Source organism: Odontesthes bonariensis, chromosome 20 (assembly GCF_027942865.1).
Source record: "Odontesthes bonariensis isolate fOdoBon6 chromosome 20, fOdoBon6.hap1, whole genome shotgun sequence".
NCBI classification, from domain to species: Eukaryota; Metazoa; Chordata; class Actinopteri; order Atheriniformes; family Atherinopsidae; genus Odontesthes; species Odontesthes bonariensis.
Window position 1 is genome coordinate 602,435 of NC_134525.1, and position 8,987 is coordinate 611,421.

Sequence of the window (8,987 nt, forward strand, 5' to 3'; positions counted from 1 at the left end):
TCTTTAAATAAATAAAATTGGACTGTAATCTGTGACACTCTGACTGGTAATGATGGACTGGGGACCTCCCTCCATGGCGGCTGATGACCTCGTGTTGGCCAAGCGGCTTCAGAAAATGGACGCCAGCATCGGGAGCATGAAGATCCAGAGTCTCTGCCTTCTTTTTTTTTTTTTTTTTTTTTTATACTCTTTTTATTGGTTTTTCAGTTGTAAGTGTACAAACATTAGAAAAACAAAACCGACAACAAAACAAACAAAAATCCCACCCTAAACTAACACGAGCGCTGCAATATGTATCTCTACATATATATAAATACTCTGAAAAAAGTGACTTTTTGGTGAAGTAAACTCTATTAGAGTAACTGTCATAATTTCTACCTTGTATTTTTAAGATTCAGTAAGAACTCGAGCTTCTTAAGTAAAATTATACATTTTGTTAACGTAAAACATGAATTATGGGGGAAGAGTAAGAGTTTACTTAGGTTTCCTCATACAATTTAAATGTTTAATAGTTGTATGTACATAAACCTAGAAATACTACATAAACTTTACTCTGAAAGTGTATCGTTAAAATCTACTAAGTTACTTAATAACAGCAAATACTACAGATATATAAAATTTACTTAAAATCTTGAGTAAAATGATGTTCCTGCCTATGAAAAACAAGTAGACTTTACTTAGTTTGTTTAAATAAATATAACTTAAAACTTAGATGTAGTTAAGTAAATGTTACTTAATATCTTCAAAACTTATGTTTTATGGTAAGTAAAATTTACTTAATATTGCAGTATTAAATATTACTTAAATCATTTGAGTGCAAATACTTTTGCAGGGTAGGGGGTAGAAATAGAAGAGGTAAGACGGGTGAGTGAATCGTGTTTGAAATAAACAAAAAGAATCAAAGTGAAAAGCAGTCAGATCTCCTCTAACAGGGACAGATGATCAGTTAAAGTTTCTGTAAGAAGGAGTTTGATGGTTCTGCTTTATGGTTAAGGTCACGAGTCAACTTCTCCAGAGGAATAAGAGCAGAAATCTGTGTTGACCACATGTGACGGTGGAGACCCGGGGAGTCGACCACCTCAGCAAAATACATTTTTTAGCCAGAAATAAAAGAATTATTAACAAAGACTTGGTATGACTGAGGAGACCTCTGCCTTCTTTTTAACAACAGCTTCTGCACTGGTAAAAATCTAAATCTTACCACGGATATTTGTCTCATTGAGTATCTCATTACACTTAAAGGGGAACTGCGGTATTTTCAACATTAAGCCTCTTTTCTGAGTCGTCTGCAATGTTTTAGAACCCCCCTCACCGCTTTTTTGATGTTTACTGCTGTCTCCGGTATTTGCCTAATTTTGATTCTTGTCAACCTGCTTCAGAACGGCAAGTCATGTGCATGTCCAAAAAGGTCCGTAAAAGCACCATAAACGTCCGTTTCAAAATCATCAACTCACCGGAGTGGTTACTGGTGTGCACTGGTAATACACATCACATTTCGTTGCGAAAAGTTGCTTCTGTCGTGTTATTTTAATCTACCGAAAATAAAAGTCAACAATGGGAATAAGATTATTAAAACCACCTTCCAAAAAGCAGTTATAACAGAACATTTCCAAGTAATGACAGGTACAGTTTACCATCTAAAAACATTGGCAGAATCAAAGGAATAGTGTCTAAAGCAGACTTAGAGAGACTGATCCATGCGTTTGTCTCCAGCAGGTTAGACTGCTGTAACGGCCTGCTCACTGGGCTCTAAACGGGCTGTAAGACAGCTGCAGTACATCCAGAACGCTGCTGCTCGAGTCCTGATAGAACCAGGAAATACGAGCATATTAGTCCAGTGCTCAGGTCTCTGCACTGGCTTCCTGTCGCTCAGAGAATAGACTTTAAAACAGCTCTGCTTGTGTACAAGTCTCTTCATGGTCAAGCACCAAAGTACATCTCTGACATGTTAGAGCCATATGAACCAACTCGGGCTCTGAGAACCTCAGGGAGGGGTCTCCTGCCCCAGGGAGGGGTCTGCTGCCCCAGGGAGGTGTCTGTTGCCCCAGGGAGGGGTCTCCTGCCCCAGGGAGGGGTCTGCTGCCCCAGGGAGGGGTCTCCTGCCTCAGGGAGGGGTCTGCTGCCTCAGGGAGGGGTCTCCTGCCTCAGGGAGGGGTCTCCTGCTGGGGCCCAGAGTCAGGACTAAACAAGGTGAGGCTGCGTTTCAGTTTTATGCTCCTAAAATCTGGAACAGTCTTCCAGAAGATGTGAGACAGGCCTCAGCTCTGACAATGTTTAAATCCAGGCTGAAAACAGTTCTGTTTAGCTGTGCATATGACACCTGAAAGTATTTTATCTGCACTCTTCACTTTTTAATGAATGAATTAATGATTTTTTTTTTTTAAATGGTTTTATTGCCTTCTTGTGATTTTATGTAGCTGTAAAACACTTTGAATTACCTGTGTACGAATTGTGCTCTATAAATAAAATTGCCTTGCCTTATAAACATTACATCATAGCAAACCATGTCGGGTTTAGGGTGTTTGTGGCCTGCAGCCCCCATCTGTGAAAGGATCATACTAAATTACTGTGGGGAAAGCTACATTTATTTGTGACTTAGTTGACATTACCATCTAAAGCAGATTCTTTAAATGAGACGAAAAACTAAAATTCATCATTTTTATTGAGGAATAAGGTGTAAACAATAGAAGAAGGCACACATTGAAAAACAGCAGATTTAACTTGCATGATAAAAGAAAAATATGGAATTAATAACTGCGTGCAGATTTTTTGAGGCGAGTGATGGCGAGTCATCCAACTTTGAGGCGTCACCACGGCAACGCCCTTTAAGTTTTGAAAAAGTTTCCCCATGAATTTTTTCCCCCATGTCTTAAGAGTAACCTGACCAAGTTTGAAGTCTGTAGCATTAAATCTGTGGGACGAGTTCGATCTTATGCAAGACGTGGAATCGGTCAAAAATGGCACCAAAACGCACTTTCCATCCAAAATGGCCGCCTTCCTGTGAAGGTGGGACCATGGCGGCATTAGACTTTTTTGTGCGTCTGGGCATGATGAATGAGTGTACCGAATTTCGTTGTCCCACGCGAAACTATTCCTATTAAGGGGACCATTTTTAAGCATTATAGGGGGCGCTACAGAGTCAAAGAGCGACTCCCAAAAATATATATAATATATAATATATATATAAATATAGCTGCAAGCAGCGATGTGGGGGTCCTAGCAGAATGGCACAATAGGCAAGGCTTGGGCTGCTCAGGATGGCGTCGTGAGTTCATGCACCAAGTTTGGCATCGATACATCAATGCATCGCAGAGATACGGCCAAATGTCCCATTTGCGCGTCGGCGTGGAGTTTGATTGGCTGCCGCGGTTACACGGAAGTTAAATAAAAAAATCCACATAATAACTTATGTGCGGCTTGGTCTGAAGATTCTATTTGCCAAGTTCCGTCGAGATTGGACACTCTCAGAGGCCTGAAATGCTTTTTGAAGGTTTTCGATTTAATTCAAAATGGCGGACATTCCAAGATGGCGCTGATGACGTCATGAGATGCGTTGACCTCGGCTTCATCCAAGGATTCCACTGGTACCTCATTTGTGACATTTAGACCAAGTGGTCTAAAGATATGGGCAAAAATGCATTTTGGCTACATATAGCACCACCTATAGGCTGAACGTCACCAAACTTCTTGGGCCTCTTACCTTTGCAGTCTTGAGTCTGTGTTATAAGTTTGACGTCATAACATCAAATGGTTGCCAAGATATGACCTCACTTCCGGTTTGGGGGCGTCAACCTCGAGTTTGATTGGCTTTTATCGAAAAATGGAGGCCTAATTAAAAATTCCACATGATAACTTTTGTGCGGCTTGGTCTTAAGAGTCTATGTGCCAAGTTTCGTGAAGATTTGACAATCTGTGTGACCTGAAATGCTTTTTTAAGCTTTTTGATAAAATTCAAAATGGCGGAAAATCTAAGTATACGCAAACTGACGTCATAGGGTGCGTTGGACTCGTCATAATCCAAGGATTCCAATGATGTCTTGTTTATGAAATTTGGGCCGTGTATTCAAAAGTTATTAGGCTGAATGCACTTTGAACTTTGGCGTGTTGGTGGCGCTAGAGAGTAAGCTTTTGGGGCATGAAAATTCTTGACATTGGCTTTAGCACTTGGCTGATTACGTGTGCCAAATTTCACAACTTTTTACCATAGCGTTCATGGGGCTGCCATAGACTTCAATTGCAGCAGAAAGTAGAATAATAAATATAGCTGCAAGCAGCGATGTGGGGGTCCTAGCAGAATGGCACAATAGGCAAGGCTTGGGCTGCTCAGGAAGGCGTCGTGAGTTCATGCACCAAGTTTGGCATCGATACATCAATGCATCGCAGAGATACGGCCAAATGTCCCATTTGCGCGTCGGCGTGGAGTTTGATTGGCTGCCGCGGTTACACGGAAGTGAAATAAAAAAATCCACATGATAACTTATATGCGGCTTGGTCTGAAGATTCTATTTGCCAAGTTCCGTCGAGATTGGACACTCTCAGAGGCCTGAAATGCTTTTTGAAGGTTTTCGATTAAATTCAAAATGGCGGACATTCCAAGATGGCGCTGATGACGTCATGATGTGCATTGACCTAAGCTTCATCCAGGGATTCCATTGGTAGCTCATTTGTGACATTTGGACCAAGTGGTCCAAAGATATGGGCAAAAATGCATTTTGGCTACATATAGCGCCACCTATAGGCCGAACGTCACCAAACTTCTTGGTCCTCTTACGTTTGCAGTCTTGAGTCTGTGTTATAAGTTTGACGTCATAACATCAAATGGTTGCCAAGATATGACCTCACTTCCGGTTTGGGGGCGTCAACCTCGAGTTTGATTGGCTTTTATGGAAAAATGGAAGCCTAATTAAAAATTCCCTTGGATAACTTTTGTGCGGCTTGGTCTTAAGAGTCTATGTGCCAAGTTTCGTGATAATTGGACAATCTCTGTGACCTGAAATGCTTTTTTAAGCTTTTTGATAAAATTCAAAATGGCGGAAAATCTAAGTATACGCAAATTGACGTCATAGGGTGCGTTGGACTCGTCATGATCCAAGGATTCCAATGATGTCTTGTTTATGAAATTTGGGCCAAGTATTCAAAAGTTATTAGGCTGAATGCACTTTGAACTTTGGCGTGTTGGTGGCGCTAGAGAGTAAGCTTTTGGGGCATGAAAATTCTTGACATTGGCTTTGGCACTTGGCTGATTAACTGTGCCAAATTTCACAACTTTTTACCATAGCGTTCATGGGGCTGCCATAGACTTCAATTGCAGCAGAAAGTAGATCAATAATAATAATAATAATAATAGGAAAAGCTACTAACACAATGGGTTCCTGCAGCTTCGCTGCTAGGACCCCCAAATATAGCTGCAAGCAGCGATGTGGGGGTCCTAGCAGAATGGCACAATAGGGAAGGCTTGGGCTGCTCAGGAAGGCGTCGTGAGTCCATGCAGCAAGTTTGGCATCGATACATCAATGCATCGCAGAGATACGGCCAAATGTCCCATTTGCGCGTCGGCATGGAGTTTGATTGGCTGCTGCGGTTAGACGGAAGTTAAATAAAAAAATCCATATAATAACTTATGTGCGGCTTGGTCTGAAGATTCTATGTGCCAAGTCTCGTGGAGATTGGACAATCTTAGTGGCCTGAAATGCGTTTTGAAGGTTTTTGATTAAATTAAAAATGGCGGACAATCCAAGATGGCGCAAATGACGTCATTAAGTGTGTTGACCTCGTCCTTATCCAGGGATTCTACTGGTACCTCATTTGTGAAATGTGGACAAAGGGGTCCAAAGATATGAGCAAAAATGCATTTTTGCTACATATAGCGCCACCTATAGGCCGATCGTCACCAAACTTCTTGGGCCTCTTACCTTAGTAGTCTTGAGTCTGTGTTATAAGTTTGACGTCATGATATCAAATGGTTGCCAAGATATGACCTCACTTCCGGTTTGGGGGCGTCAACCTCGAGTTTGATTGGCTTTTATGGAAAAATGGAAGCCTAATTAAAAATTCCACACGATAACTTTTGTGCGGCTTGGTCTTAAGAGTCTATGTGCCAAGTTTCGTGATAATTGGACAATCTCTGTGACCTGAAATGCTTTTTTAAGCTTTTTGATAAAATTCAAAATGGCGGAAAACCTAGGTATACGCAAATTGACGTCATAGGGTGCGTTGGACTCGTCATGATCCAAGGATTCCAATGATGTCTTGTTTGTGAAATTTGGACCAAGTAGTCAAAAGTTATTAGGCTGAATGCACTTTGAACTTTGACGTGTTGGTGGCGCTAGAGAGTAGACTCTTGGGCCATGAAAATTCTTGAGTTTGTGATTGGCACTTGGCTAATTACGTGTGCCAAATTTCACAACTTTTTACCATAGCGTTCATGGGGCTGCCATAGACTTCAATTGCAGCAGAAAGTAGAAGAATAAATATAGCTGCAAGCAGCAATGTGGGGGTCCTAGCAGAATGGCCCAATAGGCAAGGCTTGGGCTGCTCAGGAAGGCGTCGTGAGTCCATGCACCAAGTTTGGCATCGATACATCAATGCATCGCAGAGATACGGCCAAATGTCCCATTTGCGCGTCGGCATGGAGTTTGATTGGCTGCCGCGGTTACACGGAAGTTAAATAAAAAAATCCACATAATAACTTATGTGCGGCTTGGTCTGAAGATTCTATGTGCCAAGTCTCGTGGAGATTGGACAATCTTAGTGGCCTGAAATGCGTTTTGAAGGTTTTTGATTAAATTCAAAATGGCGGACAATCCAAGATGGCGCAAATGACGTCATTAAGTGTGTTGACCTCGACCTTATCCAGGGATTCTATTGATACCTCATTTGTGAAATTTGGACCAAGGGGTCCAAAGATATGAGCAAAAATGCATTTCTGCTACATATAGCGCCACCTATAGGCCGAACGTCACCAAACTTCTTGGGCCTCTTACCTTAGCAGTCTTGAGTCTGTGTGATAAGTTTGACGTCATGATATCAAATGGTTGCCAAGATATGACCTCACTTCCGGTTTGGGGGCGTCAACCTCAAGTTTGATTGGCTTTTAAGGAAAAATGGAAGCCTAATTAAAAATTCCACACGATAACTTTTGTGCGGCTTGGTCTTAAGAGTCTATGTGCCAAGTTTCGTGATACTTGGACAATCTCTGTGACCTGAAATGCTTTTTTAAGCTTTTTGATAAAATTCAAAATGGCGGAAAATCTAAGCATACGCAAATTGACGTCATAGGGTGCGTTGGACTCGTTATGATCCAAGGATTCCAACGATGCCTCATTTGTGAAATTTGGACCAAGTAGTCCAAAGTTATTAGGCTGAATGCACTTTGAACTTTGGCGTGTTGGTGGCGCTAGAGAGTAAGCTCTTGGGGCATGAAAATTCTTGATATTGGCTTTGGCACTTAGCTGATTACGTGTGCCAAATTTCACAACTTTTTACCATTGCGTTCATGGGGCTGCCATAGACTTCAATTGCAGCAGAAACGGATTAATAATAATAGGAAAAGCTACTAACTCAATGGGTTCCTGCAGCTTCGCTGCTAGGACCCCCAAATATAGCTGCAAGCAGCGATGTGGGGGTCCTAGCAGAGTGGCACAATAGGGAAGGCTTGGGCCGCTCAGGAAGGCGTCGTGAGTCCATGCACCAAGTTTGGCATCGATACATCAATGCATCGCAGAGATACGGCCAAATGTCCCATTTGCTCGTTGGCATGGAGTTTGATTGGCTGCCGCGGTTACACGGAAGTGAAATAAAAAAATCCACATAATAACTTATGTGCGGCTTGGTCTGAAGATTCTATGTGCCAAGTCTCGTGGAGATTGGACAATCTTAGTGGCCTGAAATGCGTTTTGAAGGTTTTTGATTAAATTCAAAATGGCGGACAATCCAAGATGGCGCAGATGACGTCATGATGTGCATTGACCTAAGCTGCATCCAGGGATTCCATTGGTACCTCATTTGTGATATTTGGACCAAGGGGTCCAAAGATATGAGCAAAAATGCATTTTTGCTACATACAGCGCCACCTATAGGCCGAACGTCACCAAACTTCTTGGGCCTCTTACCTTTCCAGTCTTGAGTCTGTGTTATAAGTTTGACGTCATGATATCAAATGGTTGCCAAGATATGACCTCACTTCCGGTTTGGGGGCGTCAACCTCGAGTTTGATTGGCTTTTATGGAAAAATGGAAGCCTAATTAAAAATTCCACACGATAACTTTTGTGCGGCTTGGTCTTAAGAGTCTATGTGCCAAGTTTCGTGAAAATTGGACAATCTCTGTGACCTGAAATGCTTTTTTAAGCTTTTTGATAAAATTCAAAATGGCGGAAAATCTAAGTATACGCAAATTGACGTCATAGGGTGCGTTGGACTCGTCATGATCCAAGGATTCCAATGATGTCTTGTTTTTGAAATTTGGGCCAAGTATTCAAAAGTTATTAGGCTGAATGCACTTTGAACTTTGACGTGTTGGTGGCGCTAGAGAGCAAGGTCTTGGGCCATGAAAATTCTTGAGTTTGCTTTTGGCACTTGGCTGATTAAGTGTGCCAAATTTCACAACTTTTTACCATAGCGTTCATGGGGCTGCCATAGACTTCAATTGCAGCAGAAAGTAGAGGAATAATAATAATAATAATAATAATAGGAAAAGCTACTAACTCAATGGGTTCCTGCAGCTTCGCTGCTAGGACCCCCAAATATAGCTGCAAGCAGCGATGTGGGGGTCCTAGCAGAATGGCACAATAGGCAAGGCTTGGGCTGCTCAGGAAGGCGTCGTGAGTTCATGCACCAAGTTTGGCATCGATACATCCATGCATCGCAGAGATACGGCCAAATGTCCCATTTGCGCGTCGGGATGGAGTTTGATTGGCTGCCGCGGTTACACGGAAGTGAAATAAAAAAATCCACATGATAACTTATGTGCGGCTTGGTCTGAAGATTC